The sequence below is a fragment of the Misgurnus anguillicaudatus genome, chromosome 21, assembly GCF_027580225.2.
Source record: "Misgurnus anguillicaudatus chromosome 21, ASM2758022v2, whole genome shotgun sequence".
Taxonomy (NCBI): domain Eukaryota; kingdom Metazoa; phylum Chordata; class Actinopteri; order Cypriniformes; family Cobitidae; genus Misgurnus; species Misgurnus anguillicaudatus.
In genome coordinates this window covers 15855001-15880239 of record NC_073357.2, presented here as the reverse complement: position 1 = coordinate 15880239, position 25239 = coordinate 15855001, and the positions used below count along the sequence as shown (strand labels likewise).

Here is a 25239-nt window from a genome sequence, read left to right as displayed (position 1 = left end):
CGCTCGCTTACGGCCACACCACCCTGAGCACGCCCGCTCTCGTCTGATCTCGGAAGCCAAGCAGGGTCGGGCCTGGTTAGTACTTGGGTGGGAGACCGCCTGGGAATACCAGGTGCTGTAAGCATTTAATTCTTTATTTAAATAATTATTTAATTATTTATTCATATAATTTTTTTCCAGAAATGCATCCTTTCTGTAAGCGTTCGCCGATGGCATGGCGTTGCCACATTAGTCTTGAAGTGGCTCTCGAATCGAGTCAGCGCTCGCTTACGGCCACACCACCCTGAGCACGCCCGCTCTCGTCTGATCTCGGAAGCCAAGCAGGGTCGGGCCTGGTTAGTACTTGGATGGGAGACCGCCTGGGAATACCAGGTGCTGTAAGCGTTTGATTCTTTATTTAATTAATTATTTAATTATTTATTCATATAATTTTTTTCCAGAAATGCATTCTTTCTCTAAGCGTTCGCCGATGGCATGGCGTTGCCACATTAGTCTTGAAGTGGCTCTCGAATCGAGTCAGCGCTCGCTTACGGCCACACCACCCTGAGCACGCCCGCTCTCGTCTGATCTCGGAAGCCAAGCAGGGTCGGGCCTGGTTAGTACTTGGATGGGAGACCGCCTGGGAATACCAGGTGCTGTAAGCATTTAATTCTTTATTTAATTAATTATTTAATTATTTATTCATATAATTTTTTCCAGAAATGCATCCTTTCTGTAAGCGTTCGCCGATGGCATGGCATTGCCACATTAGTCTTGAAGTGGCTCTCGAATCGAGTCAGCGCTCGCTTACGGCCACACCACCCTGAGCACGCCCGCTCTCGTCTGATCTCGGAAGCCAAGCAGGGTCGGGCCTGGTTAGTACTTGGATGGGAGACCGCCTGGGAATACCAGGTGCTGTAAGCATTAAATTCTTTATTTAAATAATTATTTAATTATTTATTCATATAATTTTTTTCCAGAAATGCATCCTTTCTGTAAGCGTTCGCCGATGGCATGGCGTTGCCACATTAGTCTTGAAGTGGCTCTCGAATCGAGTCAGCGCTCGCTTACGGCCACACCACCCTGAGCACGCCCGCTCTCGTCTGATCTCGGAAGCCAAGCAGGGTCGGGCCTGGTTAGTACTTGGATGGGAGACCGCCTGGGAATACCAGGTGCTGTAAGCATTTAATTAATTATTTATTTATTTATTCATATAATTTTTTTCCAGAAATGCATCCTTTCTGTAAGCGTTCGCCGATGGCATGGCGTTGCCACATTAGTCTTGAAGTGGCTCTCGAATCGAGTCAGCGCTCGCTTACGGCCACACCACCCTGAGCACGCCCGCTCTCGTCTGATCTCGGAAGCCAAGCAGGGTCGGGCCTGCTTAGTACTTGGATGGGAGACCGCCTGGGAATACCAGGTGCTGTAAGCATTTAATTCTTTATTTAATTAATTATTTAATTATTTATTCATATAATTTTTTTCCAGAAATGCATCCTTTCTGTAAGCGTTCGCCGATGGCATGGCGTTGCCACATTAGTCTTGAAGTGGCTCTCGAATCGAGTCAGCGCTCGCTTACGGCCACACCACCCTGAGCACGCCCGCTCTCGTCTGATCTCGGAAGCCAAGCAGGGTCGGGCCTGGTTAGTACTTGGATGGGAGACCGCCTGGGAATACCAGGTGCTGTAAGCATTTAATTCTTTATTTAATGGATTATTTAATTATTTATTCATATAATTTTTTTCCAGAAATGCATCCTTTCTGTAAGCGTTCGCCGATGGCATGGCGTTGCCACATTAGTCTTGAAGTGGCTCTCGAATCGAGTCAGCGCTCGCTTACGGCCACACCACCCTGAGCACGCCCGCTCTCGTCTGATCTCGGAAGCCAAGCAGGGTCGGGCCTGGTTAGTACTTGGATGGGAGACCGCCTGGGAATACCAGGTGCTGTAAGCATTTAATTCTTTATTTAATTAATTATTTAATTATTTATTCATATAATTTTTTTCCAGAAATGCATCCTTTCTGTAAGCGTTCGCCGATGGCATGGCGTTGCCACATTAGTCTTGAAGTGGCTCTCGAATCGAGTCAGCGCTCGCTTACGGCCACACCACCCTGAGCACGCCCGCTCTCGTCTGATCTCGGAAGCCAAGCAGGGTCGGGCCTGGTTAGTACTTGGATGGGAGACCGCCTGGGAATACCAGGTGCTGTAAGCATTTAATTCTTTATTTAATTAATTATTTAATTATTTATTCATATAATTTTTTTTCCAGAAATGCATCCTTTCTGTAAGCGTTCGCCGATGGCATGGCGTTGCCACATTAGTCTTGAAGTGGCTCTCGAATCGAGTCAGCGCTCGCTTACGGCCACACCACCCTGAGCACGCCCGCTCTCGTCTGATCTCGGAAGCCAAGCAGGGTCGGGCCTGGTTAGTACTTGGATGGGAGACCGCCTGGGAATACCAGGTGCTGTAAGCATTTAATTCTTTATTTAATTAATTATTTAATTATTTATTCATATAATTTTTTTCCAGAAATGCATCCTTTCTGTAAGCGTTCGCCGATGGCATGGCGTTGCCACATTAGTCTTGAAGTGGCTCTCGAATCGAGTCAGCGCTCGCTTACGGCCACACCACCCTGAGAGCGCTAGAGAGCAACAAGGAAGTGTTTGGCTACAGTAGGGAGGGAAAGGCTCTCCCAACAGTTTGCTTTATTTTGTTTATTTTCAAAAAAAGTTTTCTATTTGTCGTTAAATATTGTTGCATATTTCTTTTTGTTGAAAAAGATTTGTTACAGCAGCTCTGAGCTTTGCTCAGAAGCTGAAAAAAAGGCGCTTTTGCGCACAATGGACGGCCTACCTGGCAAAGACTTGAACATGGAGGAAGAGAAACATATGGAGAAAGATCAAGGAACAGACAATGGACTAAGTGAATTTCAGAATGGCAAACATGGTGAAGATGAAGGTAGGAGGATGCATGGATTTGAATACAAAAAATATTCTAAGGAAGCAACATTGATTGTCAATGCGGCTCAGGTGAAAGAAGTTAAAGCTGAAGATGTCATCAATTCTTTGAAAGAAAAAATTGGAGTTACAAACATTTTAGCTGTGAGACCAAGAGCAAACAAGGAATATGAAATGACACTGGAAAATGAGAAAGTATGTGAAATTCTTAAAGAAGGTCTTATTATCAAAGAAATTTTGTGTGAAGTAAGAAGCTTACAAACAAAGGAATGCATTGTTTCCTTCATGCACCTGCCTGCTTATATTTCTGATGAGACTATAACAAGTAAGCTATATGCGTGGGGAGTAACACCAAATTCAATAATCAAAAGGAGATATTATCCAGGAACACAGATCACAGACGGCACCCGTTATGTGAAAGTAAAGTTTCCTAAAGAAGTACCATCACTCCCTTACAGTACACGATTTGAAACAGCAGAAGGGGAGCAGTATTTCAGGGTAATACATGATCGTCAGATAAAACTCTGCAGATTGTGTATGGGGCCTGGACACATAATGAAGGACTGTCCGGAGTTTAAATGTCATAACTGTGGAGAGACGGGGCACTTTGCCAGAGAATGTGATGCAGTGCGCTGCCCAGATTGTAAAAAGGTGCTAGTGAAATGTGAATGTTGGTGGGAACAAGAAAATGAAGCAGGAAAAGAGGCGGAAGATACTAAAGATGTCCAAAATGATGATGAAGACGATGAGGAATATACAGAAGCAATGGAAGAGTAGTTGGTGGAGGAGGAAGAACAAAAGGGAGATACAGTGGAAGAGGATGTGGACAATGAAAATGAGGATGGAGGATTAAAGAGTAAAGAAGGCGAACAAGAACTATCAAAAATACAAGAGGAGATGGACAGAGATGAAAGAAGTGACATTAAAAAAGACTGGGAAGAGGTGACAACAAGAAGAAGACAGATAAGGGTAAGCCCAAATATTGAAAAGGCTAAAAGAAGACACTTAATGAGAATAAAAATCAAAGAAAAAGAAATAAATAGAAGAGGACAAAATGAGAACAGCTTTGAAGTGTTATCTGGAACTGAAGACGAAATAGAATGAGAAGAATAATTTGGATTATTTTAACCTTAATGGTGCTGAACATTGCCACAATTAATGTGAGGGGTTTATTGGACTATGAGAAATTTGAAAAGTTAAAAGAATTTTGTAAACGAGCAAATATCTTAATGATTCAAGAGACAAATTGGAAGGAAGAAGTAATGAATAATTTTAAAAAGAAATGGAAAGGAGAGGTCTTTTACAACAATGGGGATGGAAGAAAAGGGAGAGGGGTAGCAATATTAATTAAAAAAGGAGTGTGTGAGAATGTGAAGGAGGTTTATAATGATGGTGAAGGTAAATGTATGGCAATAGAAATTAATGAAGAAGGGGATAGAATTGTTTTATGTAATGTTCATGCACCTGTAGTAGAAAAAGAAAAAGTAGTATTTTTTAACACATTAAGGGCATTAATTGAAAAGTGGGGAAAGGTTTTAATAATGGGGGATTTTAACACTGTATTTGGCAAAATGGATATGGCAGAAGGGATGATTTTCAAATCGGATAGAGGAAGAAAAGAGCTTAAAAGTTTGATGGAAGAAAATGACCTAGTGGATGTTTGGAGAGAAAGGAATGAAGGTATCAAAGAATTTTCACGAGAACAAATAGTTAAAAATTTTATTTGTAGAAGCAGAATAGATTTTATGATTTGTAACAGGGACTTTATGAAAGTAGTTGATAATATTTATTATAAAGAAACGTCTCTTAGTGATCATAAAGTTTTATGGGGACATATGGATCTAAGTGGAGTGAAGAGGGGGCCAGGCTTGTGGATTTTAAATACAGAACTTTTAAAGGAGGTGGGTTTTAAGAAAAGAATTAAGGAATTGATAAAAGAGGAACAAAAAACTTCAATGTACAAAGAAGATAAGAGAATATGGTGGGATAATGTTAAATACAGAATAGGGAAATATGCTAGAGACTTGAGTAAATTAGTGCAAAGGGCAAAAAATGCTAAGGAGAAAGAAATAAGAAATGAATTAAAACAGATTGTAAATGAAGGAGGAGAAAACATCCACAAAACATTCATATTAGAAGAAAAACTAAGAGAAATAGAGGAGAAAAAATTTAAAGGGGCAATGATACGAAGTAAAGCTAAATATATGGTAGAGGGGGAAAAGTGCACAAAGTTTTTCTTTAATCTGGAGAAAAATAGACAGAGGGCTAGTTTGATCAAAGAATTAAAAGGGAGGAATGGGGAAATGGTTAAAGAAACAGGAGGAATTTTAAGGGAAATAATGGAATTTTATAAGAAGTTGTTTAGTAGAGAAGGAATAGGAGAAAATGAAAAAGAATTTTTAATAGAAAAAATTAAGAAGAAGTTGGACACAGATGATAAAAAATTAAGTGACGAACATATTAAAGAGGAAGAAATAGAAGAAGCTATAATGCAGTTGAAGAATTGTAAAAGTCCAGGAAGAGACGGATTGCCTGGCGAATTCTACAAAACATTTAAGGAAGTGCTGGTACCGATCTTGAAAGAAGTGTTTGATGAGATTTTTAAAAAAAAGGAAACAAGTAATTTTATGGGAATAGGGATTGTTAAATTGATTTATAAGAAAAAGGGAGATAAACATGATTTACAAAATTATAGACCATTAACTATGTTAAATACAGATTTTAAACTTATAGCGAAGATTTTAGCCAATAGATTGAAGAAAATTTTACCTAATATAATAGAAACAAATCAGGCATATGCGATACAAGGAAAGGACATTACAGATACTGTTTGCAACATAAGGGATGTGATGAGTTATATGATGGCTAAAAAGAAAAGTGGGTATGTTATAAGTCTCGATCTTGAAAAAGCATTTGATAGAGTAGAGCATGAGTTTTTATTTGGGATTTTAGAAAAGTTTGAGTTTGGAGAGAACTTTATAAAATGGTTGAAAATTCTATATAGTGGAGCCAAAAGTCAAATAAAGTGTAATGGGTTTTTAACTGAGGCCTTTATTATAACTAGATCCATTAGACAAGGATGTCCATTGTCAGCTCAATTGTATAGTCTTGTGGCTGAAACGCTCGGGCTGGCAATAAGAGAAGAAAAGGAAATTAAGGGGATAGATTTAGAAGAAAATGAAGAACTACAAAAAATATACCAATATGCAGATGACACCACATTAATAGTGAGAGATATTAAAAGTGTCCGGAAAGCAATGGAAATTTTAGAAAAATATTGTAAAGGTTCAGGGGCAAAAATAAATATACAGAAAACAGCTTATATGCAAATAGGGGAGGGAGAAAAAATTGAAAGTTTCTACCCATTTAATAATGAAGAAAGCTTGAAAATTTTAGGGGTAAGAATTGGAAAAAATGAAAAAAATATGAGGGATTTGATCTGGGAAGAAGTGGTTGGAAATATGGAAAGAGTTTTAAATTTTTGGAAACAAAGAGATCTAACGTTAAGAGGAAAAGTATTAGTTTTAAATGCACTTATGTTGGCTAAAATGTGGTATGTGTTGGGGGTTACACCATTACCAACAAACACAACAAAAAGAATAAAAGCAGCAGTTTTAAATTTTTTATGGGATTCTAAACCTTCAAAAATTGCATATGAAACAATAATAGGGCCGGTGGAAGAGGGTGGATTAGGTTTACAAGATCCGGATTTAAAGAAAAAGAGTTTTAGAATCAAAACAGTTAAAAGGTTTTTAAATGATGAAAATCAGGAAGAATGGAAAAAGATAATGAGGATATTTTTAAACAAGTGTGGAAATATGGGAATAGGTTCAGATATTTTGTGGATGAAATTGAAGCAAACTATGATAACTGGAATACCAGAATTCTATGTGGAAGTTCTAGAAGCATGGAGGGACTTTAAAAAACACTTATGTGTAAAGCCGGGGAAAAGAGAGGAATTCTTAAATCAACCACTGTTTTTAAATGAGAATATATTATTAATGGATAAATAACTGTATTTTAAACAATGGATTAATGCTGGTTTCAAGAGAATTAGAGATGTTTTATATGAAGTAAAAAAAGGATTTCTACCCTTGCACGCCATAATAGATGAAATAGAAGAAGTTGAAGATACCGTTAATGTGAAAATCATAGAAAAACAATATAATCAGGTAAAAGAAGCAATTCCAAAACACTGGATTGAGCAACAAGAGATAAAAGGGAATAATGAAGAAAACTTTAAGATATTTCTAAAAGAAAAGGGAGAGGACGCCCTTTTTAATCAATGTAATGTTAAGGATTTTTATGTCCTTTTTAGAAAGGAGGCTTTTAAGGAGCCTATAGCTTCACAGTTCTGGGAAAAAGTTTTCAATGATATTGACAAGAACATCTTATGGAAAAATTTGAGAAAATGGTATATGGATGCAAGGATGGAAAACTTGGACTTTTGTATAAGGCATAACATTGTATTCTCAGAATTAAAGTTATATAAAATTGGGATGGTACAAAGTCCCCTATGTAAAGTTTGTTTAGTCAAAGATGAGGGGATTCTGCATATGTTCATATCATGTACAGAACTTCAGACGTTTAGGTTAAAGATAAAAAATGTGGTAAAAGTATTGATGGGTGAGAAAAGTATTGACATTGAGAATGAGCAAAGATGGAACTGTGTGTTTTTATTTGGTGTCAACATAGAATGTGAAATGAGAAATGTGATAAATATTTTTTTAAGTGTGGCAAGGTATACAATATGGTGTAGAAGAAACTTAGTAAGAGAAAGAGGAAAGAAAATTGACCTGTGGGTTAATTATAAAAGAAAATTGGAAGAATATGTAAAGAAGCTGGAGGTGTATTTCGATAATGAAGGTAAATTGGAAGTATTTGATAAGTTAATATTGAAGAATAATCCCTTTGTAAAAAATACACTGAATGGTCTGGAATTGCAATTGTAAAAACAAGTTACAATGTCTTTCATTTTTCATTTTTACTCCTATGTTAAGTATTTAAAATGATAATGTGAATATTTTGTGTTGTAAGCAGAGATTTGTTTGAAATAAAATTTTGTAAAAAAAAAAAAAAAAAAAAAAAAAGCACGCCCGCTCTCGTCTGATCTCGGAAGCCAAGCAGGGTCGGGCCTGGTTAGTACTTGGATGGGAGACCGCCTGGGAATACCAGGTGCTGTAAGCATTTAATTAATTATTTATTTATTTATTCATATAATTTTTTTCCAGAAATGCATCCTTTCTGTAAGCGTTCGCCGATGGCATGGCGTTGCCACATTAGTCTTGAAGTGGCTCTCGAATCGAGTCAGCACTCGCTTACGGCCACACCACCCTGAGCATGCCCGCTCTCGTCTGATCTCGGAAGCCAAGCAGGGTCGGGCCTGGTTAGTACTTGGATGGGAGACCGCCTGGGAATACCAGGTGCTGTAAGCATTTAATTCTTTATTTAATTAATTATTTAATTATTTATTCATATAATTTTTTTCCAGAAATGCATCCTTTCTGTAAGCGTTCGCCGATGGCATGGCGTTGCCACATTAGTCTTGAAGTGGCTCTCGAATCGAGTCAGCGCTCGCTTACGGCCACACCACCCTGAGCACGCCCGCTCTCGTCTGATCTCGGAAGCCAAGCAGGGTCGGGCCTGTTTAGTACTTGGATGGGAGACCGCCTGGGAATACCAGGTGCTGTAAGCATTTAATTAATTATTTAATTATTTATTCATATAATTTTTTTCCAGAAATGCATCCTTTCTGTAAGCGTTCGCCGATGGCATGGCGTTGCCACATTAGTCTTGAAGTGGCTCTCGAATCGAGTCAGCGCTCGCTTACGGCCACACCACCCTGAGCACGCCCGCTCTCGTCTGATCTCGGAAGCCAAGCAGGGTCCGGCCTGGTTAGTACTTGGATGGGAGACCGCCTGGGAATACCAGGTGCTGTAAGCATTTAATTCTTTATTTAATTAATTATTTAATTATTTATTCATATAATTTTTTTCCAGAAATGCATCCTTTCTGTAAGCGTTCGCCGATGGCATGGCGTTGCCACATTAGTCTTGAAGTGGCTCTCGAATCGAGTCAGCGCTCGCTTACGGCCACACCACCCTGAGCACGCCCGCTCTCGTCTGATCTCGGAAGCCAAGCAGGGTCGGGTCTGTTTAGTACTTGGATGGGAGACCGCCTGGGAATACCAGGTGCTGTAAGCATTTAATTAATTATTTATTCATATAATTTTTTTCCAGAAATGCATCCTTTCTGTAAGCGTTCGCCGATGGCATGGCGTTGCCACATTAGTCTTGAAGTGGCTCTCGAATCGAGTCAGCGCTCGCTTACGGCCACACCACCCTGAGCACGCCCGCTCTCGTCTGATCTCGGAAGCCAAGCAGGGTCGGGCCTGGTTAGTACTTGGATGGGAGACCGCCTGGGAATACCAGGTGCTGTAAGCATTTAATTCTTTATTTAATTAATTATTTAATTATTTATTCATATAATTTTTTTCCAGAAATGCATCCTTTCTGTAAGCGTTCGCCGATGGCATGGCGTTGCCACATTAGTCTTGAAGTGGCTCTCGAATCGAGTCAGCGCTCGCTTACGGCCACACCACCCTGAGCACGCCCGCTCTCGTCTGATCTCGGAAGCCAAGCAGGGTCGGGCCTGGTTAGTACTTGGATGGGAGACCGCCTGGGAATACCAGGTGCTGTAAGCATTTAATTCTTTATTTAATTAATTATTTAATTATTTATTCATATAATTTTTTTCCAGAAATGCATCCTTTCTGTAAGCGTTCGCCGATGGCATGGCGTTGCCACATTAGTCTTGAAGTGGCTCTCGAATCGAGTCAGCGCTCGCTTACGGCCACACCACCCTGAGCACGCCCGCTCTCGTCTGATCTCGGAAGCCAAGCAGGGTCGGGCCTGGTTAGTACTTGGATGGGAGACCGCCTGGGAATACCAGGTGCTGTAAGCATTTAATTCTTTATTTAATTAATTATTTAATTATTTATTCATATAATTTTTTTCCAGAAATGCATCCTTTCTGTAAGCGTTCGCCGATGGCATGGCGTTGCCACATTAGTCTTGAAGTGGCTCTCGAATCGAGTCAGCGCTCGCTTACGGCCACACCACCCTGAGCACGCCCGCTCTCGTCTGATCTCGGAAGCCAAGCAGGGTCGGGCCTGGTTAGTACTTGGATGGGAGACCGCCTGGGAATACCAGGTGCTGTAAGCATTTAATTCTTTATTTAATTAATTATTTAATTATTTATTCATATAATTTTTTTCCAGAAATGCATCCTTTCTGTAAGCGTTCGCCGATGGCATGGCGTTGCCACATTAGTCTTGAAGTGGCTCTCGAATCGAGTCAGCGCTCGCTTACGGCCACACCACCCTGAGCACGCCCGCTCTCGTCTGATCTCGGAAGCCAAGCAGGGTCGGGCCTGGTTAGTACTTGGATGGGAGACCGCCTGGGAATACCAGGTGCTGTAAGCATTTAATTAATTATTTAATTATTTATTCATATAATTTTTTTCCAGAAATGCATCCTTTCTGTAAGCGTTCGCCGATGGCATGGCGTTGCCACATTAGTCTTGAAGTGGCTCTCGAATCGAGTCAGCGCTCGCTTACGGCCACACCACCCTGAGCACGCCCGCTCTCGTCTGATCTCGGAAGCCAAGCAGGGTCGGGCCTGGTTAGTACTTGGATGGGAGACCGCCTGGGAATACCAGGTGCTGTAAGCATTTAATTCTTTATTTAATTAATTATTTAATTATTTATTCATATAATTTTTTTCCAGAAATGCATCCTTTCTGTAAGCGTTCGCCGATGGCATGGCGTTGCCACATTAGTCTTGAAGTGGCTCTCGAATCGAGTCAGCGCTCGCTTACGGCCACACCACCCTGAGCACGCCCGCTCTCGTCTGATCTCGGAAGCCAAGCAGGGTCGGGCCTGGTTAGTACTTGGATGGGAGACCGCCTGGGAATACCAGGTGCTGTAAGCATTTAATTCTTTATTTAATTAATTATTTAATTATTTATTCATATAATTTTTTTCCAGAAATGCATCCTTTCTGTAAGCGTTCGCCGATGGCATGGCGTTGCCACATTAGTCTTGAAGTGGCTCTCGAATCGAGTCAGCGCTCGCTTACGGCCACACCACCCTGAGCACGCCCGCTCTCGTCTGATCTCGGAAGCCAAGCAGGGTCGGGCCTGGTTAGTACTTGGATGGGAGACCGCCTGGGAATACCAGGTGCTGTAAGCATTTAATTCTTTATTTAATTAATTATTTAATTATTTATTCATATAATTTTTTTCCAGAAATGCATCCTTTCTGTAAGCGTTCGCCGATGGCATGGCGTTGCCACATTAGTCTTGAAGTGGCTCTCGAATCGAGTCAGCGCTCGCTTACGGCCACACCACCCTGAGCACGCCCGCTCTCGTCTGATCTCGGAAGCCAAGCAGGGTCGGGCCTGGTTAGTACTTGGATGGGAGACCGCCTGGGAATACCAGGTGCTGTAAGCATTTAATTAATTATTTAATTATTTATTCATATAATTTTTTTCCAGAAATGCATCCTTTCTGTAAGCGTTCGCCGATGGCATGGCGTTGCCACATTAGTCTTGAAGTGGCTCTCGAATCGAGTCAGCGCTCGCTTACGGCCACACCACCCTGAGCACGCCCGCTCTCGTCTGATCTCGGAAGCCAAGCAGGGTCGGGCCTGGTTAGTACTTGGATGGGAGACCGCCTGGGAATACCAGGTGCTGTAAGCATTTAATTCTTTATTTAATTAATTATTTAATTATTTATTCATATAATTTTTTTCCAGAAATGCATCCTTTCTGTAAGCGTTCGCCGATGGCATGGCGTTGCCACATTAGTCTTGAAGTGGCTCTCGAATCGAGTCAGCGCTCGCTTACGGCCACACCACCCTGAGCACGCCCGCTCTCGTCTGATCTCGGAAGCCAAGCAGGGTCGGGCCTGGTTAGTACTTGGATGGGAGACCGCCTGGGAATACCAGGTGCTGTAAGCATTTAATTCTTTATTTAATTAATTATTTAATTATTTATTCATATAATTTTTTTCCAGAAATGCATCCTTTCTGTAAGCGTTCGCCGATGGCATGGCGTTGCCACATTAGTCTTGAAGTGGCTCTCGAATCGAGTCAGCGCTCGCTTACGGCCACACCACCCTGAGCACGCCCGCTCTCGTCTGATCTCGGAAGCCAAGCAGGGTCGGGCCTGGTTAGTACTTGGATGGGAGACCGCCTGGGAATACCAGGTGCTGTAAGCATTTAATTCTTTATTTAATTAATTATTTAATTATTTATTCATATAATTTTTTTCCAGAAATGCATCCTTTCTGTAAGCGTTCGCCGATGGCATGGCGTTGCCACATTAGTCTTGAAGTGGCTCTCGAATCGAGTCAGCGCTCGCTTACGGCCACACCACCCTGAGCACGCCCGCTCTCGTCTGATCTCGGAAGCCAAGCAGGGTCGGGCCTGGTTAGTACTTGGATGGGAGACCGCCTGGGAATACCAGGTGCTGTAAGCATTTAATTAATTATTTAATTATTTATTCATATAATTTTTTTCCAGAAATGCATCCTTTCTGTAAGCGTTCGCCGATGGCATGGCGTTGCCACATTAGTCTTGAAGTGGCTCTCGAATCGAGTCAGCGCTCGCTTACGGCCACACCACCCTGAGCACGCCCGCTCTCGTCTGATCTCGGAAGCCAAGCAGGGTCGGGCCTGGTTAGTACTTGGATGGGAGACCGCCTGGGAATACCAGGTGCTGTAAGCATTTAATTCTTTATTTAATTAATTATTTAATTATTTATTCATATAATTTTTTTCCAGAAATGCATCCTTTCTGTAAGCGTTCGCCGATGGCATGGCGTTGCCACATTAGTCTTGAAGTGGCTCTCGAATCGAGTCAGCGCTCGCTTACGGCCACACCACCCTGAGCACGCCCGCTCTCGTCTGATCTCGGAAGCCAAGCAGGGTCGGGCCTGGTTAGTACTTGGATGGGAGACCGCCTGGGAATACCAGGTGCTGTAAGCATTTAATTCTTTATTTAATTAATTATTTAATTATTTATTCATATAATTTTTTTCCAGAAATGCATCCTTTCTGTAAGCGTTCGCCGATGGCATGGCGTTGCCACATTAGTCTTGAAGTGGCTCTCGAATCGAGTCAGCGCTCGCTTACGGCCACACCACCCTGAGCACGCCCGCTCTCGTCTGATCTCGGAAGCCAAGCAGGGTCGGGCCTGGTTAGTACTTGGATGGGAGACCGCCTGGGAATACCAGGTGCTGTAAGCATTTAATTCTTTATTTAATTAATTATTTAATTATTTATTCATATAATTTTTTTCCAGAAATGCATCCTTTCTGTAAGCGTTCGCCGATGGCATGGCGTTGCCACATTAGTCTTGAAGTGGCTCTCGAATCGAGTCAGCGCTCGCTTACGGCCACACCACCCTGAGCACGCCCGCTCTCGTCTGATCTCGGAAGCCAAGCAGGGTCGGGCCTGGTTAGTACTTGGATGGGAGACCGCCTGGGAATACCAGGTGCTGTAAGCATTTAATTCTTTATTTAATTAATTATTTAATTATTTATTCATATAATTTTTTTCCAGAAATGCATCCTTTCTGTAAGCGTTCGCCGATGGCATGGCGTTGCCACATTAGTCTTGAAGTGGCTCTCGAATCGAGTCAGCGCTCGCTTACGGCCACACCACCCTGAGCACGCCCGCTCTCGTCTGATCTCGGAAGCCAAGCAGGGTCGGGCCTGGTTAGTACTTGGATGGGAGACCGCCTGGGAATACCAGGTGCTGTAAGCATTTAATTCTTTATTTAATTAATTATTTAATTATTTATTCATATAATTTTTTTCCAGAAATGCATCCTTTCTGTAAGCGTTCGCCGATGGCATGGCGTTGCCACATTAGTCTTGAAGTGGCTCTCGAATCGAGTCAGCGCTCGCTTACGGCCACACCACCCTGAGCACGCCCGCTCTCGTCTGATCTCGGAAGCCAAGCAGGGTCGGGCCTGGTTAGTACTTGGATGGGAGACCGCCTGGGAATACCAGGTGCTGTAAGCATTTAATTCTTTATTTAATTAATTATTTAATTATTTATTCATATAATTTTTTTCCAGAAATGCATCCTTTCTGTAAGCGTTCGCCGATGGCATGGCGTTGCCACATTAGTCTTGAAGTGGCTCTCGAATCGAGTCAGCGCTCGCTTACGGCCACACCACCCTGAGCACGCCCGCTCTCGTCTGATCTCGGAAGCCAAGCAGGGTCGGGCCTGGTTAGTACTTGGATGGGAGACCGCCTGGGAATACCAGGTGCTGTAAGCATTTAATTCTTTATTTAATTAATTATTTAATTATTTATTCATATAATTTTTTTCCAGAAATGCATCCTTTCTGTAAGCGTTCGCCGATGGCATGGCGTTGCCACATTAGTCTTGAAGTGGCTCTCGAATCGAGTCAGCGCTCGCTTACGGCCACACCACCCTGAGCACGCCCGCTCTCGTCTGATCTCGGAAGCCAAGCAGGGTCGGGCCTGGTTAGTACTTGGATGGGAGACCGCCTGGGAATACCAGGTGCTGTAAGCATTTAATTCTTTATTTAATTAATTATTTAATTATTTATTCATATAATTTTTTTCCAGAAATGCATCCTTTCTGTAAGCGTTCGCCGATGGCATGGCGTTGCCACATTAGTCTTGAAGTGGCTCTCGAATCGAGTCAGCGCTCGCTTACGGCCACACCACCCTGAGCACGCCCGCTCTCGTCTGATCTCGGAAGCCAAGCAGGGTCGGGCCTGGTTAGTACTTGGATGGGAGACCGCCTGGGAATACCAGGTGCTGTAAGCATTTAATTCTTTATTTAATTAATTATTTAATTATTTATTCATATAATTTTTTTCCAGAAATGCATCCTTTCTGTAAGCGTTCGCCGATGGCATGGCGTTGCCACATTAGTCTTGAAGTGGCTCTCGAATCGAGTCAGCGCTCGCTTACGGCCACACCACCCTGAGCACGCCCGCTCTCGTCTGATCTCGGAAGCCAAGCAGGGTCGGGCCTGGTTAGTACTTGGATGGGAGACCGCCTGGGAATACCAGGTGCTGTAAGCATTTAATTCTTTATTTAATTAATTATTTAATTATTTATTCATATAATTTTTTTCCAGAAATGCATCCTTTCTGTAAGCGTTCGCCGATGGCATGGCGTTGCCACATTAGTCTTGAAGTGGCTCTCGAATCGAGTCAGCGCTCGCTTACGGCCACACCACCCTGAGCACGCCCGCTCTCGTCTGATCTCGGAAGCCAAGCAGGGTCGGGCCTGGTTAGTACTTGGATGGGAGACCGCCTGGGAATACCAGGTGCTGTAAGCATTTAATTCTTTATTTAATTAATTATTTAATTATTTATTCATATAATTTTTTTCCAGAAATGCATCCTTTCTGTAAGCGTTCGCCGATGGCATGGCGTTGCCACATTAGTCTTGAAGTGGCTCTCGAATCGAGTCAGCGCTCGCTTACGGCCACACCACCCTGAGCACGCCCGCTCTCGTCTGATCTCGGAAGCCAAGCAGGGTCGGGCCTGGTTAGTACTTGGATGGGAGACCGCCTGGGAATACCAGGTGCTGTAAGCATTTAATTCTTTATTTAATTAATTATTTAATTATTTATTCATATAATTTTTTTCCAGAAATGCATCCTTTCTGTAAGCGTTCGCCGATGGCATGGCGTTGCCACATTAGTCTTGAAGTGGCTCTCGAATCGAGTCAGCGCTCGCTTACGGCCACACCACCCTGAGCACGCCCGCTCTCGTCTGATCTCGGAAGCCAAGCAGGGTCGGGCCTGGTTAGTACTTGGATGGGAGACCGCCTGGGAATACCAGGTGCTGTAAGCATTTAATTCTTTATTTAATTAATTATTTAATTATTTATTCATATAATTTTTTTCCAGAAATGCATCCTTTCTGTAAGCGTTCGCCGATGGCATGGCGTTGCCACATTAGTCTTGAAGTGGCTCTCGAATCGAGTCAGCGCTCGCTTACGGCCACACCACCCTGAGCACGCCCGCTCTCGTCTGATCTCGGAAGCCAAGCAGGGTCGGGCCTGGTTAGTACTTGGATGGGAGACCGCCTGGGAATACCAGGTGCTGTAAGCATTTAATTCTTTATTTAATTAATTATTTAATTATTTATTCATATAATTTTTTTCCAGAAATGCATCCTTTCTGTAAGCGTTCGCCGATGGCATGGCGTTGCCACATTAGTCTTGAAGTGGCTCTCGAATCGAGTCAGCGCTCGCTTACGGCCACACCACCCTGAGCACGCCCGCTCTCGTCTGATCTCGGAAGCCAAGCAGGGTCGGGCCTGGTTAGTACTTGGATGGGAGACCGCCTGGGAATACCAGGTGCTGTAAGCATTTAATTCTTTATTTAATTAATTATTTAATTATTTATTCATATAATTTTTTTCCAGAAATGCATCCTTTCTGTAAGCGTTCGCCGATGGCATGGCGTTGCCACATTAGTCTTGAAGTGGCTCTCGAATCGAGTCAGCGCTCGCTTACGGCCACACCACCCTGAGCACGCCCGCTCTCGTCTGATCTCGGAAGCCAAGCAGGGTCGGGCCTGGTTAGTACTTGGATGGGAGACCGCCTGGGAATACCAGGTGCTGTAAGCATTTAATTCTTTATTTAATTAATTATTTAATTATTTATTCATATAATTTTTTTCCAGAAATGCATCCTTTCTGTAAGCGTTCGCCGATGGCATGGCGTTGCCACATTAGTCTTGAAGTGGCTCTCGAATCGAGTCAGCGCTCGCTTACGGCCACACCACCCTGAGCACGCCCGCTCTCGTCTGATCTCGGAAGCCAAGCAGGGTCGGGCCTGGTTAGTACTTGGATGGGAGACCGCCTGGGAATACCAGGTGCTGTAAGCATTTAATAAATTATTTAATTATTTATTCATATAATTTTTTTCCAGAAATGCATCCTTTCTGTAAGCGTTCGCCGATGGCATGGCGTTGCCACATTAGTCTTGAAGTGGCTCTCGAATCGAGTCAGCGCTCGCTTACGGCCACACCACCCTGAGCACGCCCGCTCTCGTCTGATCTCGGAAGCCAAGCAGGGTCGGGCCTGGTTAGTACTTGGATGGGAGACCGCCTGGGAATACCAGGTGCTGTAAGCATTTAATTCTTTATTTAATTAATTATTTAATTATTTATTCATATAATTTTTTTCCAGAAATGCATCCTTTCTGTAAGCGTTCGCCGATGGCATGGCGTTGCCACATTAGTCTTGAAGTGGCTCTCGAATCGAGTCAGCGCTCGCTTACGGCCACACCACCCTGAGCACGCCCGCTCTCGTCTGATCTCGGAAGCCAAGCAGGGTCGGGCCTGGTTAGTACTTGGATGGGAGACCGCCTGGGAATACCAGGTGCTGTAAGCATTTAATTCTTTATTTAATTAATTATTTAATTATTTATTCATATAATTTTTTTCCAGAAATGCATCCTTTCTGTAAGCGTTCGCCGATGGCATGGCGTTGCCACATTAGTCTTGAAGTGGCTCTCGAATCGAGTCAGCGCTCGCTTACGGCCACACCACCCTGAGCACGCCCGCTCTCGTCTGATCTCGGAAGCCAAGCAGGGTCGGGCCTGGTTAGTACTTGGATGGGAGACCGCCTGGGAATACCAGGTGCTGTAAGCATTTAATTATTTAATTATTATTTAATTATTTATTCATATAATTTTTTTCCAGAAATGCATCCTTTCTGTAAGCGTTCGCCGATGGCATGGCGTTGCCACATTAGTCTTGAAGTGGCTCTCGAATCGAGTCAGCGCTCGCTTACGGCCACACCACCCTGAGCACGCCCGCTCTCGTCTGATCTCGGAAGCCAAGCAGGGTCGGGCCTGGTTAGTACTTGGATGGGAGACCGCCTGGGAATACCAGGTGCTGTAAGCATTTAATTCTTTATTTAATTAATTATTTAATTATTTATTCATATAATTTTTTTCCAGAAATGCATCCTTTCTGTAAGCGTTCGCCGATGGCATGGCGTTGCCACATTAGTCTTGAAGTGGCTCTCGAATCGAGTCAGCGCTCGCTTACGGCCACACCACCCTGAGCACGCCCGCTCTCGTCTGATCTCGGAAGCCAAGCAGGGTCGGGCCTGGTTAGTACTTGGATGGGAGACCGCCTGGGAATACCAGGTGCTGTAAGCATTTATTTCTTTATTTAATTAATTATTTAATTATTTATTCATATAATTTTTTTCCAGAAATGCATCCTTTCTGTAAGCGTTCGCCGATGGCATGGCGTTGCCACATTAGTCTTGAAGTGGCTCTCGAATCGAGTCAGCGCTCGCTTACGGCCACACCACCCTGAGCACGCCCGCTCTCGTCTGATCTCGGAAGCCAAGCAGGGTCGGGCCTGGTTAGTACTTGGATGGGAGACCGCCTGGGAATACCAGGTGCTGTAAGCATTTAATTCTTTATTTAATTAATTATTTAATTATTTATTCATATAATTTTTTTCCAGAAATGCATCCTTTCTGTAAGCGTTCGCCGATGGCATGGCGTTGCCACATTAGTCTTGAAGTGGCTCTCGAATCGAGTCAGCGCTCGCTTACGGCCACACCACCCTGAGCACGCCCGCTCTCGTCTGATCTCGGAAGCCAAGCAGGGTCGGGCCTGGTTAGTACTTGGATGGGAGACCGCCTGGGAATACCAGGTGCTGTAAGCATTTAATTCTTTATTTAATTAATTATTTAATTATTTATTCATATAATTTTTTTCCAGAAATGCATCCTTTCTGTAAGCGTTCGCCGATGGCATGGCGTTGCCACATTAGTCTTGAAGTGGCTCTCGAATCGAGTCAGCGCTCGCTTACGGCCACACCACCCTGAGCACGCCCGCTCTCGTCTGATCTCGGAAGCCAAGCAGGGTCGGGCCTGGTTAGTACTTGGATGGGAGACCGCCTGGGAATACCAGGTGCTGTAAGCATTTAATAAATTATTTAATTATTTATTCATATAATTTTTTCCAGAAATGCATCCTTTCTGTAAGCGTTCGCCGATGGCATGGCGTTGCCACATTAGTCTTGAAGTGGCTCTCGAATCGAGTCAGCGCTCGCTTACGGCCACACCACCCTGAGCACGCCCGCTCTCGTCTGATCTCGGAAGCCAAGCAGGGTCGGGCCTGGTTAGTACTTGGATGGGAGACCGCCTGGGAATACCAGGTGCTGTAAGCATTTAATTCTTTATTTAATTAATTATTTAATTATTTATTCATATAATTTTTTTCCAGAAATGCATCCTTTCTGTAAGCGTTCGCCGATGGCATGGCGTTGCCACATTAGTCTTGAAGTGGCTCTCGAATCGAGTCAGCGCTCGCTTACGGCCACACCACCCTGAGCACGCCCGCTCTCGTCTGATCTCGGAAGCCAAGCAGGGTCGGGCCTGGTTAGTACTTGGATGGGAGACCGCCTGGGAATACCAGGTGCTGTAAGCATTTAATTCTTTATTTAATTAATTATTTAATTATTTATTCATATAATTTTTTTCCAGAAATGCATCCTTTCTGTAAGCGTTCGCCGATGGCATGGCGTTGCCACATTAGTCTTGAAGTGGCTCTCGAATCGAGTCAGCGCTCGCTTACGGCCACACCACCCTGAGCACGCCCGCTCTCGTCTGATCTCGGAAGCCAAGCAGGATCGGGCCTGGTTAGTACTTGGATGGGAGACCGCCTGGGAATACCAGGTGCTGTAAGCATTTAATTCTTTATTTAATTAATTATTTAATTATTTATTCATATAATTTTTTTCCAGAAATGCATCCTTTCTGTAAGCGTTCGCCGATGGCATGGCGTTGCCACATTAGTCTTGAAGTGGCTCTCGAATCGAGTCAGCGCTCGCTTACGGCCACACCACCCTGAGCACGCCCGCTCTCGTCTGATCTCGGAAGCCAAGCAGGGTCGGGCCTGTTTAGTACTTGGATGGGAGACCGCCTGGGAATACCAGGTGCTGTAAGCATTTAATAAATTATTTAATTATTTATTCATATAATTTTTTTCCAGAAATGCATCCTTTCTGTAAGCGTTCGCCGATGGCATGGCGTTGCCACATTAGTCTTGAAGTGGCTCTCGAATCGAGTCAGCGCTCGCTTACGGCCACACCACCCTGAGCACGCCCGCTCTCGTCTGATCTCGGAAGCCAAGCAGGGTCGGGCCTGGTTAGTACTTGGATGGGAGACCGCCTGGGAATACCAGGTGCTGTAAGCATTTAATTCTTTATTTAATTAATTATTTAATTATTTATTCATATAATTTTTTTCCAGAAATGCATCCTTTCTGTAAGCGTTCGCCGATGGCATGGCGTTGCCACATTAGTCTTGAAGTGGCTCTCGAATCGAGTCAGCGCTCGCTTACGGCCACACCACCCTGAGCACGCCCGCTCTCGTCTGATCTCGGAAGCCAAGCAGGGTCGGGCCTGGTTAGTACTTGGATGGGAGACCGCCTGGGAATACCAGGTGCTGTAAGCATTTAATTCTTTATTTAATTAATTATTTAATTATTTATTCATATAATTTTTTTCCAGAAATGCATCCTTTCTGTAAGCGTTCGCCGATGGCATGGCGTTGCCACATTAGTCTTGAAGTGGCTCTCGAATCGAGTCAGCGCTCGCTTACGGCCACACCACCTGAGCACGCCCGCTCTCGTCTGATCTCGGAAGCCAAGCAGGGTCGGGCCTGGTTAGTACTTGGATGGGAGACCGCCTGGGAATACCAGGTGCTGTAAGCATTTATTTCTTTATTTAATTAATTATTTAATTATTTATTCATATAATTTTTTTCCAGAAATGCATCCTTTCTGTAAGCGTTCGCCGATGGCATGGCGTTGCCACATTAGTCTTGAAGTGGCTCTCGAATCGAGTCAGCGCTCGCTTACGGCCACACCACCCTGAGCACGCCCGCTCTCGTCTGATCTCGGAAGCCAAGCAGGGTCGGGCCTGGTTAGTACTTGGATGGGAGACCGCCTGGGAATACCAGGTGCTGTAAGCATTTAATTCTTTATTTAATTAATTATTTAATTATTTATTCATATAATTTTTTTCCAGAAATGCATCCTTTCTGTAAGCGTTCGCCGATGGCATGGCGTTGCCACATTAGTCTTGAAGTGGCTCTCGAATCGAGTCAGCGCTCGCTTACGGCCACACCACCCTGAGCACGCCCGCTCTCGTCTGATCTCGGAAGCCAAGCAGGGTCGGGCCTGTTTAGTACTTGGATGGGAGACCGCCTGGGAATACCAGGTGCTGTAAGCATTTAATAAATTATTTAATTATTTATTCATATAATTTTTTTCCAGAAATGCATCCTTTCTGTAAGCGTTCGCCGATGGCATGGCGTTGCCACATTAGTCTTGAAGTGGCTCTCGAATCGAGTCAGCTCTCGCTTACGGCCACACCACCCTGAGCACGCCCGCTCTCGTCTGATCTCGGAAGCCAAGCAGGGTCGGGCCTGGTTAGTACTTGGATGGGAGACCGCCTGGGAATACCAGGTGCTGTAAGCATTTAATTCTTTATTTAATAAATTATTTAATTATTTATTCATATAATTTTTTTCCAGAAATGCATCCTTTCTGTAAGCGTTCGCCGATGGCATGGCGTTGCCACATTAGTCTTGAAGTGGCTCTCGAATCGAATCAGCGCTCGCTTACGGCCACACCACCCTGAGCACGCCCGCTCTCGTCTGATCTCGGAAGCCAAGCAGGGTCGGGCCTGGTTAGTACTTGGATGGGAGACCGCCTGGGAATACCAGGTGCTGTAAGCATTTAATTCTTTATTTAATTAATTATTTAATTATTTATTCATATAATTTTTTTCCAGAAATGCATCCTTTCTGTAAGCGTTCGCCGATGGCATGGCGTTGCCACATTAGTCTTGAAGTGGCTCTCGAATCGAGTCAGCGCTCGCTTACGGCCACACCACCCTGAGCACGCCCGCTCTCGTCTGATCTCGGAAGCCAAGCAGGATCGGGCCTGGTTAGTACTTGGATGGGAGACCGCCTGGGAATACCAGGTGCTGTAAGCATTTAATTATTTAATTATTTATTTAATTATTTATTCATATAATTTTTTTCCAGAAATGCATCCTTTCTGTAAGTGTTCGCCGATGGCATGGCGTTGCCACATTAGTCTTGAAGTGGCTCTCGAATCGAGTCAGCGCTCGCTTACGGCCACACCACCCTGAGCACGCCCGCTCTCGTCTGATCTCGGAAGCCAAGCAGGGTCGGGCCTGGTTAGTACTTGGATGGGAGACCGCCTGGGAATACCAGGTGCTGTAAGCATTTCATTCTTTATTTAATTAATTATTTAATTATTTATTCATATAATTTTTTTCCAGAAATGCATCCTTTCTGTAAGCGTTCGCCGATGGCATGGCGTTGCCACATTAGTCTTGAAGTGGCTCTCGAATCGAATCAGCGCTCGCTTACGGCCACACCACCCTGAGCACGCCCGCTCTCGTCTGATCTCGGAAGCCAAGCAGGGTCGGGCCTGGTTAGTACTTGGATGGGAGTCCGCCTGGGAATACCAGGTGCTGTAAGCATTTATTTCTTTATTTAATTAATTATTTAATTATTTATTCATATAATTTTTTTCCAGAAATGCATCCTTTCTGTAAGCGTTCGCCGATGGCATGGCGTTGCCACATTAGTCTTGAAGTGGCTCTCGAATCAAGTCAGCGCTCGCTTACGGCCACACCACCCTGAGCACGCCCGCTCTCGTCTGATCTCGGAAGCCAAGCAGGGTCGGGTCTGTTTAGTACTTGGATGGGAGACCGCCTGGGAATACCAGGTGCTGTAAGCATTTAATTAATTATTTATTCATATAATTTTTTTCCAGAAATGCATCCTTTCTGTAAGCGTTCGCCGATGGCATGGCGTTGCCACATTAGTCTTGAAGTGGCTCTCGAATCGAGTCAGCACTCGCTTACGGCCACACCACCCTGAGCATGCCCGCTCTCGTCTGATCTCGGAAGCCAAGCAGGGTCGGGCCTGGTTAGTACTTGGATGGGAGACCGCCTGGGAATACCAGGTGCTGTAAGCATTTAATTCTTTATTTAATTAATTATTTAATTATTTATTCATATAATTTTTTTCCAGAAATGCATCCTTTCTGTAAGCGTTCGCCGATGGCATGGCGTTGCCACATTAGTCTTGAAGTGGCTCTCGAATCGAGTCAGCGCTCGCTTACGGCCACACCACCCTGAGCACGCCCGCTCTCGTCTGATCTCGGAAGCCAAGCAGGGTCGGGCCTGTTTAGTACTTGGATGGGAGACCGCCTGGGAATACCAGGTGCTGTAAGCATTTAATTAATTATTTAATTATTTATTCATATAATTTTTTTCCAGAAATGCATCCTTTCTGTAAGCGTTCGCCGATGGCATGGCGTTGCCACATTAGTCTTGAAGTGGCTCTCGAATCGAGTCAGCGCTCGCTTACGGCCACACCACCCTGAGCACGCCCGCTCTCGTCTGATCTCGGAAGCCAAGCAGGGTCGGGCCTGGTTAGTACTTGGATGGGAGACCGCCTGGGAATACCAGGTGCTGTAAGCATTTAATTCTTTATTTAATTAATTATTTAATTATTTATTCATATAATTTTTTTCCAGAAATGCATCCTTTCTGTAAGCGTTCGCCGATGGCATGGCGTTGCCACATTAGTCTTGAAGTGGCTCTCGAATCGAGTCAGCGCTCGCTTACGGCCACACCACCCTGAGCACGCCCGCTCTCGTCTGATCTCGGAAGCCAAGCAGGGTCGGGCCTGGTTAGTACTTGGATGGGAGACCGCCTGGGAATACCAGGTGCTGTAAGCATTTAATTCTTTATTTAATTAATTATTTAATTATTTATTCATATAATTTTTTTCCAGAAATGCATCCTTTCTGTAAGCGTTCGCCGATGGCATGGCGTTGCCACATTAGTCTTGAAGTGGCTCTCGAATCGAGTCAGCGCTCGCTTACGGCCACACCACCCTGAGCACGCCCGCTCTCGTCTGATCTCGGAAGCCAAGCAGGGTCGGGCCTGGTTAGTACTTGGATGGGAGACCGCCTGGGAATACCAGGTGCTGTAAGCATTTAATTCTTTATTTAATTAATTATTTAATTATTTATTCATATAATTTTTTTCCAGAAATGCATCCTTTCTGTAAGCGTTCGCCGATGGCATGGCGTTGCCACATTAGTCTTGAAGTGGCTCTCGAATCGAGTCAGCGCTCGCTTACGGCCACACCACCCTGAGCACGCCCGCTCTCGTCTGATCTCGGAAGCCAAGCAGGGTCGGGCCTGTTTAGTACTTGGATGGGAGACCGCCTGGGAATACCAGGTGCTGTAAGCATTTAATTCTTTATTTAATTAATTATTTAATTATTTATTCATATAATTTTTTTCCAGAAATGCATCCTTTCTGTAAGCGTTCGCCGATGGCATGGCGTTGCCACATTAGTCTTGAAGTGGCTCTCGAATCGAGTCAGCGCTCGCTTACGGCCACACCACCCTGAGCACGCCCGCTCTCGTCTGATCTCGGAAGCCAAGCAGGGTCGGGCCTGGTTAGTACTTGGATGGGAGACCGCCTGGGAATACCAGGTGCTGTAAGCATTTAATTCTTTATTTAATTAATTATTTAATTATTTATTCATATAATTTTTTCCAGAAATGCATCCTTTCTGTAAGCGTTCGCCGATGGCATGGCGTTGCCACATTAGTCTTGAAGAGGCTCTCGAATCGAGTCAGCGCTCGCTTACGGCCACACCACCCTGAGCACGCCCGCTCTCGTCTGATCTCGGAAGCCAAGCAGGGTCGGGCCTGGTTAGTACTTGGATGGGAGACCGCCTGGGAATACCAGGTGCTGTAAGCATTTAATTCTTTATTTAATTAATTATTTAATTATTTATTCATATAATTTTTTTCCAGAAATGCATCCTTTCTGTAAGCGTTCGCCGATGGCATGGCGTTGCCACATTAGTCTTGAAGTGGCTCTCGAATCGAGTCAGCGCTCGCTTACGGCCACACCAGCCTGAGCACGCCCGCTCTCGTCTGATCTCGGAAGCCAAGCAGGGTCGGGCCTGGTTAGTACTTGGATGGGAGACCGCCTGGGAATACCAGGTGCTGTAAGCATTTAATTCTTTTTTTAATTAATTATTTAATTATTTATTCATATAATTTTTTTCCAGAAATGCATCCTTTCTGTAAGCGTTCGCCGATGGCATGGCGTTGCCACATTAGTCTTGAAGTGGCTCTCGAAT

General features: G+C 44.1%; 74 non-coding genes and 2 pseudogenes across 74 annotated transcripts; all 76 read left to right on the top strand.

The window, feature by feature from the left end:
- The first annotated feature begins 5 nt into the window (after positions 1-5).
- Positions 6-124, top strand: LOC129455685 (5S ribosomal RNA). The gene has a single exon (XR_008648452.2). It is a non-coding gene; the product is annotated as a 5S ribosomal RNA (ribosomal RNA).
- A 141-nt stretch (positions 125-265) lies between these two features.
- Positions 266-384, top strand: LOC129417163 (5S ribosomal RNA). The gene has a single exon (XR_012363527.1). It is a non-coding gene; the product is annotated as a 5S ribosomal RNA (ribosomal RNA).
- A 141-nt stretch (positions 385-525) lies between these two features.
- On the top strand, positions 526-644 carry LOC129415999 (5S ribosomal RNA). The gene has a single exon (XR_008635109.2). It is a non-coding gene; the product is annotated as a 5S ribosomal RNA (ribosomal RNA).
- Positions 645-784: 140 nt separating this feature from the next.
- Positions 785-903, top strand: LOC141355512 (5S ribosomal RNA). Its single transcript, XR_012361943.1, has one exon. It is a non-coding gene; the product is annotated as a 5S ribosomal RNA (ribosomal RNA).
- Positions 904-1044: 141 nt separating this feature from the next.
- LOC129416349 (5S ribosomal RNA) lies at positions 1045-1163 on the top strand. The gene has a single exon (XR_008635273.2). It is a non-coding gene; the product is annotated as a 5S ribosomal RNA (ribosomal RNA).
- A 129-nt stretch (positions 1164-1292) lies between these two features.
- LOC141358252 (5S ribosomal RNA) lies at positions 1293-1411 on the top strand. The gene has a single exon (XR_012364741.1). It is a non-coding gene; the product is annotated as a 5S ribosomal RNA (ribosomal RNA).
- Positions 1412-1552: 141 nt separating this feature from the next.
- On the top strand, positions 1553-1671 carry LOC141355511 (5S ribosomal RNA). Its single transcript, XR_012361942.1, has one exon. It is a non-coding gene; the product is annotated as a 5S ribosomal RNA (ribosomal RNA).
- Positions 1672-1812: 141 nt separating this feature from the next.
- On the top strand, positions 1813-1931 carry LOC129416005 (5S ribosomal RNA). The gene has a single exon (XR_008635111.2). It is a non-coding gene; the product is annotated as a 5S ribosomal RNA (ribosomal RNA).
- Positions 1932-2072: 141 nt separating this feature from the next.
- LOC129455798 (5S ribosomal RNA) lies at positions 2073-2191 on the top strand. The gene has a single exon (XR_008648514.1). It is a non-coding gene; the product is annotated as a 5S ribosomal RNA (ribosomal RNA).
- A 142-nt stretch (positions 2192-2333) lies between these two features.
- On the top strand, positions 2334-2452 carry LOC129415662 (5S ribosomal RNA). The gene has a single exon (XR_008634938.2). It is a non-coding gene; the product is annotated as a 5S ribosomal RNA (ribosomal RNA).
- A 5800-nt stretch (positions 2453-8252) lies between these two features.
- On the top strand, positions 8253-8371 carry LOC141357446 (5S ribosomal RNA). The gene has a single exon (XR_012363933.1). It is a non-coding gene; the product is annotated as a 5S ribosomal RNA (ribosomal RNA).
- A 141-nt stretch (positions 8372-8512) lies between these two features.
- On the top strand, positions 8513-8631 carry LOC141357603 (5S ribosomal RNA). The gene has a single exon (XR_012364090.1). It is a non-coding gene; the product is annotated as a 5S ribosomal RNA (ribosomal RNA).
- A 129-nt stretch (positions 8632-8760) lies between these two features.
- Positions 8761-8879, top strand: LOC129413906 (5S ribosomal RNA; annotated as a pseudogene).
- Positions 8880-9020: 141 nt separating this feature from the next.
- LOC129413850 (5S ribosomal RNA) lies at positions 9021-9139 on the top strand. The gene has a single exon (XR_008634141.2). It is a non-coding gene; the product is annotated as a 5S ribosomal RNA (ribosomal RNA).
- Positions 9140-9260: 121 nt separating this feature from the next.
- On the top strand, positions 9261-9379 carry LOC129413786 (5S ribosomal RNA). The gene has a single exon (XR_008634121.1). It is a non-coding gene; the product is annotated as a 5S ribosomal RNA (ribosomal RNA).
- Positions 9380-9520: 141 nt separating this feature from the next.
- On the top strand, positions 9521-9639 carry LOC141355510 (5S ribosomal RNA). The gene has a single exon (XR_012361941.1). It is a non-coding gene; the product is annotated as a 5S ribosomal RNA (ribosomal RNA).
- A 141-nt stretch (positions 9640-9780) lies between these two features.
- Positions 9781-9899, top strand: LOC129416481 (5S ribosomal RNA). The gene has a single exon (XR_008635395.2). It is a non-coding gene; the product is annotated as a 5S ribosomal RNA (ribosomal RNA).
- A 141-nt stretch (positions 9900-10040) lies between these two features.
- On the top strand, positions 10041-10159 carry LOC141355509 (5S ribosomal RNA). The gene has a single exon (XR_012361940.1). It is a non-coding gene; the product is annotated as a 5S ribosomal RNA (ribosomal RNA).
- A 141-nt stretch (positions 10160-10300) lies between these two features.
- Positions 10301-10419, top strand: LOC141355507 (5S ribosomal RNA). Its single transcript, XR_012361938.1, has one exon. It is a non-coding gene; the product is annotated as a 5S ribosomal RNA (ribosomal RNA).
- A 129-nt stretch (positions 10420-10548) lies between these two features.
- Positions 10549-10667, top strand: LOC141355506 (5S ribosomal RNA). Its single transcript, XR_012361937.1, has one exon. It is a non-coding gene; the product is annotated as a 5S ribosomal RNA (ribosomal RNA).
- A 141-nt stretch (positions 10668-10808) lies between these two features.
- Positions 10809-10927, top strand: LOC141355505 (5S ribosomal RNA). The gene has a single exon (XR_012361936.1). It is a non-coding gene; the product is annotated as a 5S ribosomal RNA (ribosomal RNA).
- Positions 10928-11068: 141 nt separating this feature from the next.
- LOC141355504 (5S ribosomal RNA) lies at positions 11069-11187 on the top strand. Its single transcript, XR_012361935.1, has one exon. It is a non-coding gene; the product is annotated as a 5S ribosomal RNA (ribosomal RNA).
- A 141-nt stretch (positions 11188-11328) lies between these two features.
- LOC141355503 (5S ribosomal RNA) lies at positions 11329-11447 on the top strand. Its single transcript, XR_012361934.1, has one exon. It is a non-coding gene; the product is annotated as a 5S ribosomal RNA (ribosomal RNA).
- A 129-nt stretch (positions 11448-11576) lies between these two features.
- LOC141355502 (5S ribosomal RNA) lies at positions 11577-11695 on the top strand. The gene has a single exon (XR_012361933.1). It is a non-coding gene; the product is annotated as a 5S ribosomal RNA (ribosomal RNA).
- Positions 11696-11836: 141 nt separating this feature from the next.
- On the top strand, positions 11837-11955 carry LOC141355501 (5S ribosomal RNA). Its single transcript, XR_012361932.1, has one exon. It is a non-coding gene; the product is annotated as a 5S ribosomal RNA (ribosomal RNA).
- Positions 11956-12096: 141 nt separating this feature from the next.
- LOC141355500 (5S ribosomal RNA) lies at positions 12097-12215 on the top strand. Its single transcript, XR_012361931.1, has one exon. It is a non-coding gene; the product is annotated as a 5S ribosomal RNA (ribosomal RNA).
- Positions 12216-12356: 141 nt separating this feature from the next.
- Positions 12357-12475, top strand: LOC141355499 (5S ribosomal RNA). Its single transcript, XR_012361930.1, has one exon. It is a non-coding gene; the product is annotated as a 5S ribosomal RNA (ribosomal RNA).
- Positions 12476-12604: 129 nt separating this feature from the next.
- Positions 12605-12723, top strand: LOC141355498 (5S ribosomal RNA). Its single transcript, XR_012361929.1, has one exon. It is a non-coding gene; the product is annotated as a 5S ribosomal RNA (ribosomal RNA).
- Positions 12724-12864: 141 nt separating this feature from the next.
- On the top strand, positions 12865-12983 carry LOC141355497 (5S ribosomal RNA). Its single transcript, XR_012361928.1, has one exon. It is a non-coding gene; the product is annotated as a 5S ribosomal RNA (ribosomal RNA).
- A 141-nt stretch (positions 12984-13124) lies between these two features.
- Positions 13125-13243, top strand: LOC141355496 (5S ribosomal RNA). Its single transcript, XR_012361927.1, has one exon. It is a non-coding gene; the product is annotated as a 5S ribosomal RNA (ribosomal RNA).
- Positions 13244-13384: 141 nt separating this feature from the next.
- Positions 13385-13503, top strand: LOC129416486 (5S ribosomal RNA). Its single transcript, XR_008635399.2, has one exon. It is a non-coding gene; the product is annotated as a 5S ribosomal RNA (ribosomal RNA).
- A 141-nt stretch (positions 13504-13644) lies between these two features.
- On the top strand, positions 13645-13763 carry LOC129413403 (5S ribosomal RNA). The gene has a single exon (XR_008633918.1). It is a non-coding gene; the product is annotated as a 5S ribosomal RNA (ribosomal RNA).
- A 141-nt stretch (positions 13764-13904) lies between these two features.
- On the top strand, positions 13905-14023 carry LOC129416230 (5S ribosomal RNA). The gene has a single exon (XR_008635216.2). It is a non-coding gene; the product is annotated as a 5S ribosomal RNA (ribosomal RNA).
- A 141-nt stretch (positions 14024-14164) lies between these two features.
- On the top strand, positions 14165-14283 carry LOC129415786 (5S ribosomal RNA). Its single transcript, XR_008635000.2, has one exon. It is a non-coding gene; the product is annotated as a 5S ribosomal RNA (ribosomal RNA).
- A 141-nt stretch (positions 14284-14424) lies between these two features.
- LOC141355495 (5S ribosomal RNA) lies at positions 14425-14543 on the top strand. Its single transcript, XR_012361926.1, has one exon. It is a non-coding gene; the product is annotated as a 5S ribosomal RNA (ribosomal RNA).
- A 141-nt stretch (positions 14544-14684) lies between these two features.
- LOC141355494 (5S ribosomal RNA) lies at positions 14685-14803 on the top strand. The gene has a single exon (XR_012361925.1). It is a non-coding gene; the product is annotated as a 5S ribosomal RNA (ribosomal RNA).
- Positions 14804-14944: 141 nt separating this feature from the next.
- On the top strand, positions 14945-15063 carry LOC129417712 (5S ribosomal RNA). The gene has a single exon (XR_012361924.1). It is a non-coding gene; the product is annotated as a 5S ribosomal RNA (ribosomal RNA).
- A 141-nt stretch (positions 15064-15204) lies between these two features.
- On the top strand, positions 15205-15323 carry LOC141355493 (5S ribosomal RNA). Its single transcript, XR_012361923.1, has one exon. It is a non-coding gene; the product is annotated as a 5S ribosomal RNA (ribosomal RNA).
- A 141-nt stretch (positions 15324-15464) lies between these two features.
- LOC141355491 (5S ribosomal RNA) lies at positions 15465-15583 on the top strand. The gene has a single exon (XR_012361921.1). It is a non-coding gene; the product is annotated as a 5S ribosomal RNA (ribosomal RNA).
- Positions 15584-15724: 141 nt separating this feature from the next.
- Positions 15725-15843, top strand: LOC141355490 (5S ribosomal RNA). Its single transcript, XR_012361920.1, has one exon. It is a non-coding gene; the product is annotated as a 5S ribosomal RNA (ribosomal RNA).
- Positions 15844-15984: 141 nt separating this feature from the next.
- On the top strand, positions 15985-16103 carry LOC141355489 (5S ribosomal RNA). Its single transcript, XR_012361919.1, has one exon. It is a non-coding gene; the product is annotated as a 5S ribosomal RNA (ribosomal RNA).
- Positions 16104-16244: 141 nt separating this feature from the next.
- Positions 16245-16363, top strand: LOC141355488 (5S ribosomal RNA). Its single transcript, XR_012361918.1, has one exon. It is a non-coding gene; the product is annotated as a 5S ribosomal RNA (ribosomal RNA).
- Positions 16364-16504: 141 nt separating this feature from the next.
- On the top strand, positions 16505-16623 carry LOC141355487 (5S ribosomal RNA). Its single transcript, XR_012361917.1, has one exon. It is a non-coding gene; the product is annotated as a 5S ribosomal RNA (ribosomal RNA).
- A 141-nt stretch (positions 16624-16764) lies between these two features.
- On the top strand, positions 16765-16883 carry LOC141355486 (5S ribosomal RNA). Its single transcript, XR_012361916.1, has one exon. It is a non-coding gene; the product is annotated as a 5S ribosomal RNA (ribosomal RNA).
- A 129-nt stretch (positions 16884-17012) lies between these two features.
- On the top strand, positions 17013-17131 carry LOC141355485 (5S ribosomal RNA). The gene has a single exon (XR_012361915.1). It is a non-coding gene; the product is annotated as a 5S ribosomal RNA (ribosomal RNA).
- Positions 17132-17272: 141 nt separating this feature from the next.
- LOC141355484 (5S ribosomal RNA) lies at positions 17273-17391 on the top strand. The gene has a single exon (XR_012361914.1). It is a non-coding gene; the product is annotated as a 5S ribosomal RNA (ribosomal RNA).
- Positions 17392-17532: 141 nt separating this feature from the next.
- On the top strand, positions 17533-17651 carry LOC141355483 (5S ribosomal RNA). The gene has a single exon (XR_012361913.1). It is a non-coding gene; the product is annotated as a 5S ribosomal RNA (ribosomal RNA).
- Positions 17652-17787: 136 nt separating this feature from the next.
- Positions 17788-17906, top strand: LOC141355482 (5S ribosomal RNA). Its single transcript, XR_012361912.1, has one exon. It is a non-coding gene; the product is annotated as a 5S ribosomal RNA (ribosomal RNA).
- Positions 17907-18047: 141 nt separating this feature from the next.
- On the top strand, positions 18048-18166 carry LOC141355480 (5S ribosomal RNA). Its single transcript, XR_012361910.1, has one exon. It is a non-coding gene; the product is annotated as a 5S ribosomal RNA (ribosomal RNA).
- A 141-nt stretch (positions 18167-18307) lies between these two features.
- On the top strand, positions 18308-18426 carry LOC141355478 (5S ribosomal RNA). Its single transcript, XR_012361909.1, has one exon. It is a non-coding gene; the product is annotated as a 5S ribosomal RNA (ribosomal RNA).
- Positions 18427-18567: 141 nt separating this feature from the next.
- On the top strand, positions 18568-18686 carry LOC141355477 (5S ribosomal RNA). The gene has a single exon (XR_012361908.1). It is a non-coding gene; the product is annotated as a 5S ribosomal RNA (ribosomal RNA).
- Positions 18687-18827: 141 nt separating this feature from the next.
- On the top strand, positions 18828-18946 carry LOC141355476 (5S ribosomal RNA). The gene has a single exon (XR_012361907.1). It is a non-coding gene; the product is annotated as a 5S ribosomal RNA (ribosomal RNA).
- Positions 18947-19074: 128 nt separating this feature from the next.
- LOC141355475 (5S ribosomal RNA) lies at positions 19075-19193 on the top strand. The gene has a single exon (XR_012361906.1). It is a non-coding gene; the product is annotated as a 5S ribosomal RNA (ribosomal RNA).
- Positions 19194-19334: 141 nt separating this feature from the next.
- Positions 19335-19453, top strand: LOC141355474 (5S ribosomal RNA). The gene has a single exon (XR_012361905.1). It is a non-coding gene; the product is annotated as a 5S ribosomal RNA (ribosomal RNA).
- A 141-nt stretch (positions 19454-19594) lies between these two features.
- Positions 19595-19713, top strand: LOC141358371 (5S ribosomal RNA). Its single transcript, XR_012364866.1, has one exon. It is a non-coding gene; the product is annotated as a 5S ribosomal RNA (ribosomal RNA).
- A 141-nt stretch (positions 19714-19854) lies between these two features.
- LOC141357602 (5S ribosomal RNA) lies at positions 19855-19973 on the top strand. The gene has a single exon (XR_012364089.1). It is a non-coding gene; the product is annotated as a 5S ribosomal RNA (ribosomal RNA).
- Positions 19974-20102: 129 nt separating this feature from the next.
- Positions 20103-20221, top strand: LOC141355473 (5S ribosomal RNA). The gene has a single exon (XR_012361904.1). It is a non-coding gene; the product is annotated as a 5S ribosomal RNA (ribosomal RNA).
- Positions 20222-20362: 141 nt separating this feature from the next.
- LOC141355472 (5S ribosomal RNA) lies at positions 20363-20481 on the top strand. The gene has a single exon (XR_012361903.1). It is a non-coding gene; the product is annotated as a 5S ribosomal RNA (ribosomal RNA).
- Positions 20482-20622: 141 nt separating this feature from the next.
- On the top strand, positions 20623-20740 carry LOC141354046 (5S ribosomal RNA; annotated as a pseudogene).
- A 141-nt stretch (positions 20741-20881) lies between these two features.
- Positions 20882-21000, top strand: LOC141355471 (5S ribosomal RNA). The gene has a single exon (XR_012361902.1). It is a non-coding gene; the product is annotated as a 5S ribosomal RNA (ribosomal RNA).
- A 141-nt stretch (positions 21001-21141) lies between these two features.
- On the top strand, positions 21142-21260 carry LOC141357601 (5S ribosomal RNA). Its single transcript, XR_012364088.1, has one exon. It is a non-coding gene; the product is annotated as a 5S ribosomal RNA (ribosomal RNA).
- A 129-nt stretch (positions 21261-21389) lies between these two features.
- Positions 21390-21508, top strand: LOC141355470 (5S ribosomal RNA). Its single transcript, XR_012361901.1, has one exon. It is a non-coding gene; the product is annotated as a 5S ribosomal RNA (ribosomal RNA).
- Positions 21509-21649: 141 nt separating this feature from the next.
- On the top strand, positions 21650-21768 carry LOC141355469 (5S ribosomal RNA). The gene has a single exon (XR_012361900.1). It is a non-coding gene; the product is annotated as a 5S ribosomal RNA (ribosomal RNA).
- A 141-nt stretch (positions 21769-21909) lies between these two features.
- On the top strand, positions 21910-22028 carry LOC141358370 (5S ribosomal RNA). Its single transcript, XR_012364865.1, has one exon. It is a non-coding gene; the product is annotated as a 5S ribosomal RNA (ribosomal RNA).
- Positions 22029-22165: 137 nt separating this feature from the next.
- On the top strand, positions 22166-22284 carry LOC141355468 (5S ribosomal RNA). Its single transcript, XR_012361899.1, has one exon. It is a non-coding gene; the product is annotated as a 5S ribosomal RNA (ribosomal RNA).
- Positions 22285-22425: 141 nt separating this feature from the next.
- Positions 22426-22544, top strand: LOC141357486 (5S ribosomal RNA). The gene has a single exon (XR_012363973.1). It is a non-coding gene; the product is annotated as a 5S ribosomal RNA (ribosomal RNA).
- A 141-nt stretch (positions 22545-22685) lies between these two features.
- Positions 22686-22804, top strand: LOC141353563 (5S ribosomal RNA). The gene has a single exon (XR_012360659.1). It is a non-coding gene; the product is annotated as a 5S ribosomal RNA (ribosomal RNA).
- Positions 22805-22925: 121 nt separating this feature from the next.
- Positions 22926-23044, top strand: LOC141357445 (5S ribosomal RNA). Its single transcript, XR_012363932.1, has one exon. It is a non-coding gene; the product is annotated as a 5S ribosomal RNA (ribosomal RNA).
- A 141-nt stretch (positions 23045-23185) lies between these two features.
- LOC141357600 (5S ribosomal RNA) lies at positions 23186-23304 on the top strand. Its single transcript, XR_012364087.1, has one exon. It is a non-coding gene; the product is annotated as a 5S ribosomal RNA (ribosomal RNA).
- Positions 23305-23433: 129 nt separating this feature from the next.
- LOC141355467 (5S ribosomal RNA) lies at positions 23434-23552 on the top strand. The gene has a single exon (XR_012361898.1). It is a non-coding gene; the product is annotated as a 5S ribosomal RNA (ribosomal RNA).
- A 141-nt stretch (positions 23553-23693) lies between these two features.
- LOC141355466 (5S ribosomal RNA) lies at positions 23694-23812 on the top strand. The gene has a single exon (XR_012361897.1). It is a non-coding gene; the product is annotated as a 5S ribosomal RNA (ribosomal RNA).
- Positions 23813-23953: 141 nt separating this feature from the next.
- On the top strand, positions 23954-24072 carry LOC141355465 (5S ribosomal RNA). Its single transcript, XR_012361896.1, has one exon. It is a non-coding gene; the product is annotated as a 5S ribosomal RNA (ribosomal RNA).
- A 141-nt stretch (positions 24073-24213) lies between these two features.
- LOC141357599 (5S ribosomal RNA) lies at positions 24214-24332 on the top strand. The gene has a single exon (XR_012364086.1). It is a non-coding gene; the product is annotated as a 5S ribosomal RNA (ribosomal RNA).
- Positions 24333-24473: 141 nt separating this feature from the next.
- On the top strand, positions 24474-24592 carry LOC141355463 (5S ribosomal RNA). The gene has a single exon (XR_012361894.1). It is a non-coding gene; the product is annotated as a 5S ribosomal RNA (ribosomal RNA).
- A 140-nt stretch (positions 24593-24732) lies between these two features.
- Positions 24733-24851, top strand: LOC141355462 (5S ribosomal RNA). Its single transcript, XR_012361893.1, has one exon. It is a non-coding gene; the product is annotated as a 5S ribosomal RNA (ribosomal RNA).
- A 141-nt stretch (positions 24852-24992) lies between these two features.
- On the top strand, positions 24993-25111 carry LOC141358629 (5S ribosomal RNA). Its single transcript, XR_012365126.1, has one exon. It is a non-coding gene; the product is annotated as a 5S ribosomal RNA (ribosomal RNA).
- The last annotated feature ends 128 nt before the right edge of the window (positions 25112-25239 follow it).